Source organism: Cryptomeria japonica, chromosome 9 (assembly GCF_030272615.1).
Source record: "Cryptomeria japonica chromosome 9, Sugi_1.0, whole genome shotgun sequence".
Taxonomy (NCBI): Eukaryota; Viridiplantae; Streptophyta; class Pinopsida; order Cupressales; family Cupressaceae; genus Cryptomeria; species Cryptomeria japonica.
In genome coordinates, this window is record NC_081413.1 from 315636461 (window position 1) to 315645641 (window position 9181).

A 9181-nucleotide genomic window follows, 5' to 3' on the forward strand; every position below is an offset into this window, starting at 1 on the left:
CGTCGATCTGTTGCTCTGTCATCCAGACTGCTTCAGTATCAGGTTGTCCTTTCCAAGCCACAAAATACTCCATGTAAACTTTAATCCTGGTTCGTTTGACAACCTTAGTATCTAGAACCTTATGCAACTTTGGTGGTTCATTTTTGGGAATGTCATCATCAACAATATCTTGCATTGTCTTCGCCTGCATCAACACTACACTTATAAAGAGTTAAGTCACAAACATTAAAAATAGGTGACTAACCAAGATCAGATGGTAGTTGAAGTTCATAGGAATTTGAACCACATTTCTTCAAGATTTGGCAAGGTCCAATCTTTCTTTGCATTAGCTTTGTCTATCTTCCTTTTGGAAGTCTTTCCTTCTTCAAGTGAACCCACATAAAGTCTCCCACATCAAATTGAACATCGCTCTTCTTTTTGTTAGCATGAGCTTTATATCTCTTTGCAGATTGTTGAAGATGAGTCTTCACTTGGTCATGGATCTCTTGTATGGTAGTAGCAAAGGTTTCTCCATTTGCACTAATGGCTTCTCCTTGAGGTATCTCTCTCAACTCCAGCACACCCCTTGGGTGGATGCCATATACAATCTGGAAAGGTGACTTACTAGTACTCCTATTAACTATATCATTATAGGAGAATTTTTCCTAAGACAATATACTATCCCACCTTTCTCCATGTTGTCTAGTCAAACACCTTAAGAGATTCCCTAGTGATCTGTTTACAACTTCAGTTTGACCATCTATTTGGGGATGGTAGGCTAAGGAGAAGGATAAATTTGTACCAATCTTCTTCCAAAGGGTCCTCCAAAAGTGACTAATAAATTTTACATCCCTATCAGAGACTGTGGTCAAAGGAAAACCATGTATCCAGACAATCTCCTTAAAGAACAAGTCTGCTATATAAGAAGCATCACAAGCGGTTTTGCATGGCAAGAAATGTGCCATCTTATTGAACCTATCCACCACTACAAAAACACTATCATATCTTTTCCTTGTCCTAGGCAATCCTAAAATAAAATCCATACTTATGCTTTCCCATGGTCTTGAAGGTATGGGTAAAGGCTGGTATAAGCATGCATTGGTGGACTTTCCTTTTGCCTTTTGGAAGATCACACATGTCTCCAGAAATCTCCTAACATCTGCCTGTAGTTTGGGCCAAAAATAGTGTCTTTTTACCAAATCTAATGTCTTGTCAAGACCAAAATGTCCTGCCATTGCTCCATAATGTTTTTCCTTAATGATATTCAGTCTCATAGAGAATTTGGGTATGCATAGTTGTGCACCCTTAAACAACAATCCATTTTGAATAAAAAATTCAGAATACTCAACATGAAATTGTTCATCAAATGAAGTAAATACCTTGTAGGCCTCTCCAAAATCTTCATCATCCTCATACATGGTTTTCAAAGAGTCTATTCCAACACTTTTCAACTAAATTTGATTTGCAGTTAGGACTCTTCTGCTCAAAGCATCTGCCACCTTATTCTTGACACCTTTCTTGTGCTTAAGAATGAAAGTAAAAGCTTGTAGGGTCTCTACCTATTTCATGTATTGGTGATTCAACTTTTCTTGACTGTTTATGAAGCTAAGGGCCTGATTGTCTATGAAAACTATGAATTCTTTTGGTACCAAGTAGTGTCTCCATTTTTTCAAGGATTGGACTAGAGCATACATCTCTAGGTCATAAGATGAATATCTCCTCTTTGCCTCATTCAACTTCTCACTGAAGAAAGCAATAGGTCTTCCTTCTTGACTGAGCACTGCTCCAATGGCCATATGACTAGCATCACATTCCACTTGGAAGATCTTGTTGAAGTCAAGTAGGGCAAGGACCAGCTATTCTGCAACTTTTCTTTTCAGTGTTTCAAAAGAGTTATCTGCTTCTTATGTCCAACTAAACCTGCACTTTTGTCCTCCCTTTATTGTATCAAGAATAGGGGCACAAATATGACTAAAGCCTCTTATAAACTTCCTATAGAAGGTAGATAAGCCATGGAAACTTCTAACATCATTCATTGTCCTAGGTGTAGGCCAAGACATATGGCACTCACCTTTTCTTGATTCATTTTCAATTCACCATATGAGATCACAAATCCCAAGTAAATGATCTCTTCCTTCATAAAGAAACACTTTTCCAAGTTGATCATTAATTGTTCTTCATACAATCTCCTTAGGACCAGGTCTACATGCTTTAGATGTTCTCCTTTGGTTTGACTAAAAACTAGAATGTCATCTGGGTAGAGTATAACAAATTTCCCTATGAAATCCCTCAAGACTTCATTCATTAATCTCATAAAGGTACTAAGTGCATTGGATAAGCCAAAGGGAATGACTTTCCACTGATACAACCCCTCATTTGTTTTAAATGCAGTCTTCCATTCATCTCCTGGCCTAATCCTAATCTGATGATATCCACTCTTTAAATCAACTTTTGTGAAATATCGAGCACCCCCCAAACAATCTAACAAATCCCCAATCCTAGGCATGGGAAACCTATGCCTGATAGTAATCTTGTTGATAGCTCTTGAATCGGTGCAAATCCTCCAAGTTCCTTCCTTTTTGGATGCCAAGACTGCAGGGACTGCACATGGGCTCAATTTTTTTCCAATCAATCCGGATTCCAACAATTCTTCAACCTGTTTTTCCATCTCAACATTTTGATCCGGTGTGAGCTTGTATGCTTCTTTATTAGGCAAGGTGGAATCGGGTATAAGGTCTATACAATGGTTTATGTCCCTCATGGGAGGTAGTGACCTTGGCATGCCATCAGAGATGACACCCTTGTACCTTTCTAGTAGTTGTTGCACTGCAGGGTCAGTCAACCTCAATTTGTCCTCTTTCTTATCCTCATACCTCTCCACCTTTGTTACTGTTGGAATAGGGATAAGGGCATAACAGACCATGCCTTTATTTTCCATGTTCTTCATGAACTACTTCCCTCCTAATATCAACACCTTGGCTTCCTTTTGTTTGGTCTCCTCCTCACCCTCCATTAAAGGTAGCAACTCAATCACCTTACCATCCTTGGAAATGGAATATGTATTCCTAGCACCATCATGTTGTGCCTTCAAATCAAACTGCCATGGTCTCCCAAATAGGAGATGGCAAGCATCCATCTTTGGAATGTCAAACATCAACCTATCTCTATAGGTTCCAATCTGAAATTCCACCCAAGCCTTCTCTTCCACAACATCTTGTTGTCCTTGTGTGAGCCATGAGACTTTGTAGGGGAAAGGGTGAGGTAGTCTCCTCAACTTTAGTTTCTCCACCATCTCTAGAGACACAAAGTTCTTAGTTGAACCGGAATCTATTAGGACCTTGCAGACCTATCCACCTACTTTGCAAGTGGTCTTGAATAGAGACTTCCTCTATGGGGGTTCCCTATCAAACATTTTCATAGTGGTTACTGCTCTTCTGATCATCAAGGCTTCACCTCTTTCAGGGTATCCATAACTATCAGGGGTATTGACACTTTGGTATGTGTTTGCACTTTCCACACTTTGGCAGTCAGCCTCTAAAATCAAGTTACTTCTTCTCTCTCCTATGGAACTAGTAGGTTTCTCCAGGTATCTATTAGCCATGTGTCCTTGATTGTAGTTATAACATTTGATTGGACCTCTACCTTGAGATCTCCTTCTAAATGGTGGTCTTCTTCCTCTGAAGTTACCTCTATGATTGTATCCTCCATTGTTATTGGAACTGCTCTCTCCTTTAGTGCCTTCTTGACTGGTTTCACTTTGATTTCCAAAGCCATTTCCTTTGCTTTTGAAAAAATTTCTTCTACCCCTCTGCTATCTTCCTCTTCCTTTATTATTTTTCTCTTGTCTCCTTTTGATCTTCTCTTCCACCTTGATAGCAAGTTGATGGCATCTACCAATGATATCCAAGCTAAGAAGGTTCAGTTCTTCTTGAATGTTGTACCTTAACCCATTCAAGTACCGGGCAAATTTCTCACTTTCTTCCTCTTTTGTTTTAGACTTCATGCATAGCCTTTGGAACTCCTCTATATATGAGTTCACATCCATCTCCTTCTACTTGAGATTTTGTCTCCTCTTATGGAGTTGTATTTCATAGTCTTTGGGTACATAGACCTCTTTAATTGAGGAAACCATCCTCTTCTAAGAAACAATCTTGGGCTTATTGTCCTTATCCCTTTCCTCTTGGACAAAGTTCCACCAAGTTAGGGTTGCTCCCTTCAACTTGGACTTAGCAATCTTCACCTTCTGGTGTCCTAGAATGTCTTCACACTCAAAGAAACTAGATAGGGAGTCTATCCAATCCATCACAACATCTGGTTCCATCTTCCTAGTGAAAGTTGGCAAATCAATCTTCTGCTCCATGGTTCTCCTCTCCATGGATTTGAGGGCATTAAAGAAGTGCCTCTGGTTAGGAGGAACTGTCTCTTCCTCCGGAATAGGGATCTCATCTGCATCCCCTTTATCACAACTACCAGTGCCTCCATCTTCCTTCCCATCTACTTTGCCTCTCAACCTCTCTAGCTCCCTCTACATTGCCTTGCAAGTAGTGGCTTTCTCTCTCACAATCTTTTCCAGTTCTATGTTGGCGATTGCTCCTCTAGGGACCTCTTCTTCTTGTCCCTCTGACATCTCTCAATTTTATATCATTACCAAAGTCGTTACTAGCTTTGATACCACTTAATGCAGAGCCCTCCTTGTTACCTGCCAAACACCTCATAATGTATGACACTGACCCCCTAGAACATGAATGGGATCCTATCAAGGCAAGGCTCTACAACTTTAGTATAGTCTTCTCACCATCTCCAAGTCTCTTGCCTACTCAATCAGGGGTATCTTGCTACAACACATTCCATGATACCTCCAAGGGTTACAAATCATTTGCACACTATTTTTGGGTCATACAAGACTCCCTAAGGTTAGACAAAGCACCAATTGCGAGAATACATGCTCATTCCTTAAGAAACTCGCCCAATTAGGCCTAGTTGCTTGTAGCCCTATTTAGCAGGTAAAGGGACTTTAAGTTCAAATTTTCCCAATAACCTTGGAAAATAAATTATGGATTAAAACACCCTTTTGGAAGTTCTACAAGTCCCCAAAAGGAAGGGTCAAGGTATTGAAAATAAAGGTCTTTTCCGGTAGGAAGTTGACTGTCCTAAAAGGGCTAATTAGGTCTCTTTTGTGAAGCAACTATGCTCAAATGAATGAACCAGTCAATTACAATCCCATGGACATTTTGGGAAACATAAATCAATAGGGGTTCCAAGGTTACACACCTAGAAGCATCGCCATTTGTACACAAGGTACTTTTGTTTGTTCAAGGTCTAGGTAGCCACATAGAGATGTCTACCTAGGGTCGCTCCAAACACTTCTCTTCCTTGCTCCTCTTGAAAAACACTCTTGAAAATATAAAATTCATTGACCATACTTTCTGTTCACCAAATCCCATGAGTCTCAGATCGGTAAAGTGCAAGATATGGCCATGAAGGGGGAAAAACCCAAGGTAAACCCTGGTTTTCCGGGTACCTACAATAAAACTTGAATATCAGGAGCAACACACACAATCAAGACTTAAAATCAAAACCAAAATAGATTTAACTCTCCTATCCAACCAATTCACATCATTGGGAATGGACCCCAATCCTTACAGAATCATAAGAGTGTGGAGTTTATATGTGAAAATTCCATCTTTTTGTGACTAAGTATCAAGAATAGAGTGAAATACCAATGACTTAGTCATCAAAATCCTAAATTTTAAGTTAAATTTATGGATTCCAACTTAAGTTTCATCTTTATTTTTACATTTCAAGCACAATGAAGTTCCAAGTAGACAAGGATGCTCCTCCTGAATCAAGAATGAACTCAAAATGGAAGAGTATCAGTGATACCAACCTTGGGCAAATCAATTTGAGGGAATTTAAGAAGCGGATGTTCGACTTAGATAACCTTGTGCCTACCGTGACCGCACAAAAAATGATGAAGAGTGGTATCATGCATGTTGTTGACTTCCTCCCTACCATGCAGTGTACAGAGTTGGTAGCCGAGTGCGCTAGGTGTTATAACCCTGTCAGTCGAGCTATTGTGGCACCAGATGGAAGAGTGTTGGCCAATATCAGTGATGAGGCCATAAGAGAAGCTTTCAGAATTCTAGAATATCATAATGATGTATATGTGACCAAGGATGAGACTGATCGAATGTATCAAGACTATTTGGAGGAGTACGATGCTATTATTAATCATTCCTGGCTAGACAAGCCAAGAAAGGGTGCCTCCAAACTATAGAGGAAGAGCTTGGTAAGGGCGTATTTTAAAGAGGATAATGGAGATATGATTGTCCTGTTGAACAGAATAATGGGTAATCCTCAGGGCACTCCATTTGAGCCTTGGATGTATTATTTCATAAATGAGATAATGAGTGGAGTCAATATGATTGACTGGGCTCGGATGATAAGCGATAACTTGGACAGCTAGTTGAGAAATATGGAGGCAAATCTGGAGGACTACGATGCTATCATCAATCATTCCTGGACGGACAAGCCAAGAAAGGGTGTCTCCAAACTACATAGGAAGAGCTTGGAAAGGGCATATTTTAAAGAGGATATTGGATATATGATTGTAATGTTGAATAAAATAATGGGTAATCACTAGGGCACTCCATTTGAGCCTTGGATGTATTATTTCATAAATGAGATAACGAGTGGAGTCAAGATGATTGACTGGGCTTAGATGATAAGTGTTAACTTGGACAACTAGATGAGAAATTTGGAGGCAAATGGGACCGTTTACATGAGCTCATACATGTTCTATTCCCTGGCTAGAACCTATAGATACAGAGGCCTCACCTATAGAGGGGAAGTAGGAAAAAAAGAGAATCAATTTCATGTCTATGATTGTTATCCCCAGCTGCACATGGAAGAAAAGTTACATTTCAAGAGGGTAAATGATATATTTTTTATGCACATCACACAAACACTTCAAGGTTGATTACATCAAAGACTCTCACAAGATTCTATGGACTTCATAAGAAGATTCCGGTATTGGTATGTTCAATATCCGAAATTCACCTACGTCAAAATTCAGGGATTTTTTGGATCTCCCTATAAGCTCCCAATCTACTCTACCAACCAAGTTGTGCTACTGGAAGTTGTGAGGCAACTAGAGGGTTATATGATAGTTCAAAGAGATAAACAAAAGAAGGCAGGAACATCCTCTCTCATGATTGGAAATGGACTGGAGACATGCCCATCATCAGAAGTCATTGCCACTACAGAGAAAGAGTTGGCATGGTACCCTTTCTACCTGTCATGCCCAAAATTTAGGGCAAGAACGGGAAAAAAAGAAAAATTAGTCACAGCTTAAAACATTAATTTGACAAAAATAAGATGCTATAACATGTTTTGTGTTAACTATGTTTAGAGTTAACTTTATCTACTAGCTCAAGTAATCAAAATAATTAAAATTATATGTTGAATTCTAATTGAATAGTTTTATTGTCGCATCGCTCTTAATCAATAATTAAATCAATTAATTAACGTAGCAACAGATTAATCTCCAATATCCATTCATTGTTCTTAAGATCTAATTAAAACTAGTCCTAGCACTTAGTTTTATAAGTGTCTTTATTTTACTTAACAATAATTAAATAGTGGACTAACCTAAAATAACTAAAGGGTCAATTATATTTGTAAATGAATATTTTTCTATAAAGTTTAACCACATGCACCTACGTCTAGGAGAGCTAAAAATTAAACCCTATAGTCCAATAATATACATCAGAATTAAATTCCCTAAATGTTTAATTTAAAACATCTCAATTTATTTAATTAAAATTAAATATTACATCACAAATATTTAATTCAAAAACATCTCAATCTATTTAAATTTAAGATTAAATATTAACTTCGTTAATATTTAATTTGAAACATCTCAACCTATATATATATATAATATAATTACCTATATATTTTACCAACTTCATATTTATAACTTTGTTTATATAAAATATACATATATATTGTTATATATATATACATATATATTTATATATAACTATATATATGTATATATAAATATAATTATATAAAATCTAAAGAGTTTTACCCATGCAAACCCTAACCCTTCTTTATATTATAAAATAAGCCTCTCCTTATTTTATTTTATTTCTTTTTTTGACCATATTTTACCCTAGCCCTAACCAGGCTAGGGTTCTATTCATTTTTTTTTTTTGTTCCTTTATTCTTTCTTATTTTTCCTGCACAGGGCCGAACAAGGTCGAGCGAAGGCCATGGCAAAACGGCGGGGGCGATTTTATTTTTGCAAGGGGTGTCGGGCGCTGCCCACTGTGGGACAACACAATGGTGGCGCAGGGCGCCAACCCACTATGTGTCCACACAATGGTGGCACTTTAGCGCCGCCCACTGTGTGTCCACATAGTGGTGGCACTTCGGCGCCGCCCACTGTGTGTTCACACAGTGGGATTCAGCCCTTCCCCGAAACCTAGATTTTTTTTATTCAAAAAAAAAAAACATTTAATATCTTTTTTTTTTTTTCTTTATTTAAATGAAATAAATTTATATATATATATATATATATATAAGTAATTGTATATATATTTAAACAACAAGTTTATTTATTTAACTTTAAGAAATGAATTTTCATTTATGCATGCATATAAATTAGTTATATATATATATATATATAGTTTGAAACAAATAAAACAGATTAGATATATTCTACAAATTTAATCATTTTATTATTATTATTTTCTAATATCCTAGTTGTCAAGTAGAAATAGCTAGGCTATCTAAATATGGCTTTTCTTTTTGCAAAAATAAAGTAATTAACAGAATTAAACAACTTAACACAGCATCTATTTAAACCTAGAAATCTACAATATATCTTTAGAGATGACTATAATACACATTAGATTTTTATTTTCTGCAAGATAATATAATGATAGATTTAAATAAATTCCAACAGCAGCTTTATTTAACTAGAATCCTTTAAATTTAACCATGTAATTAGGAATTAAACTGAAACATATATATTCAAGTAACATGCATGCAATCATTAAACTAATTCTTTATTTTCCTAATGTATTTCATAAGCATAAAGGGATGAAATAAGTATCTTGCTTTTCAATATATTATAAATTCAACAAATATCAATTTCAAAACATTAGGAACTAAATCCAGAATTATTCATTTC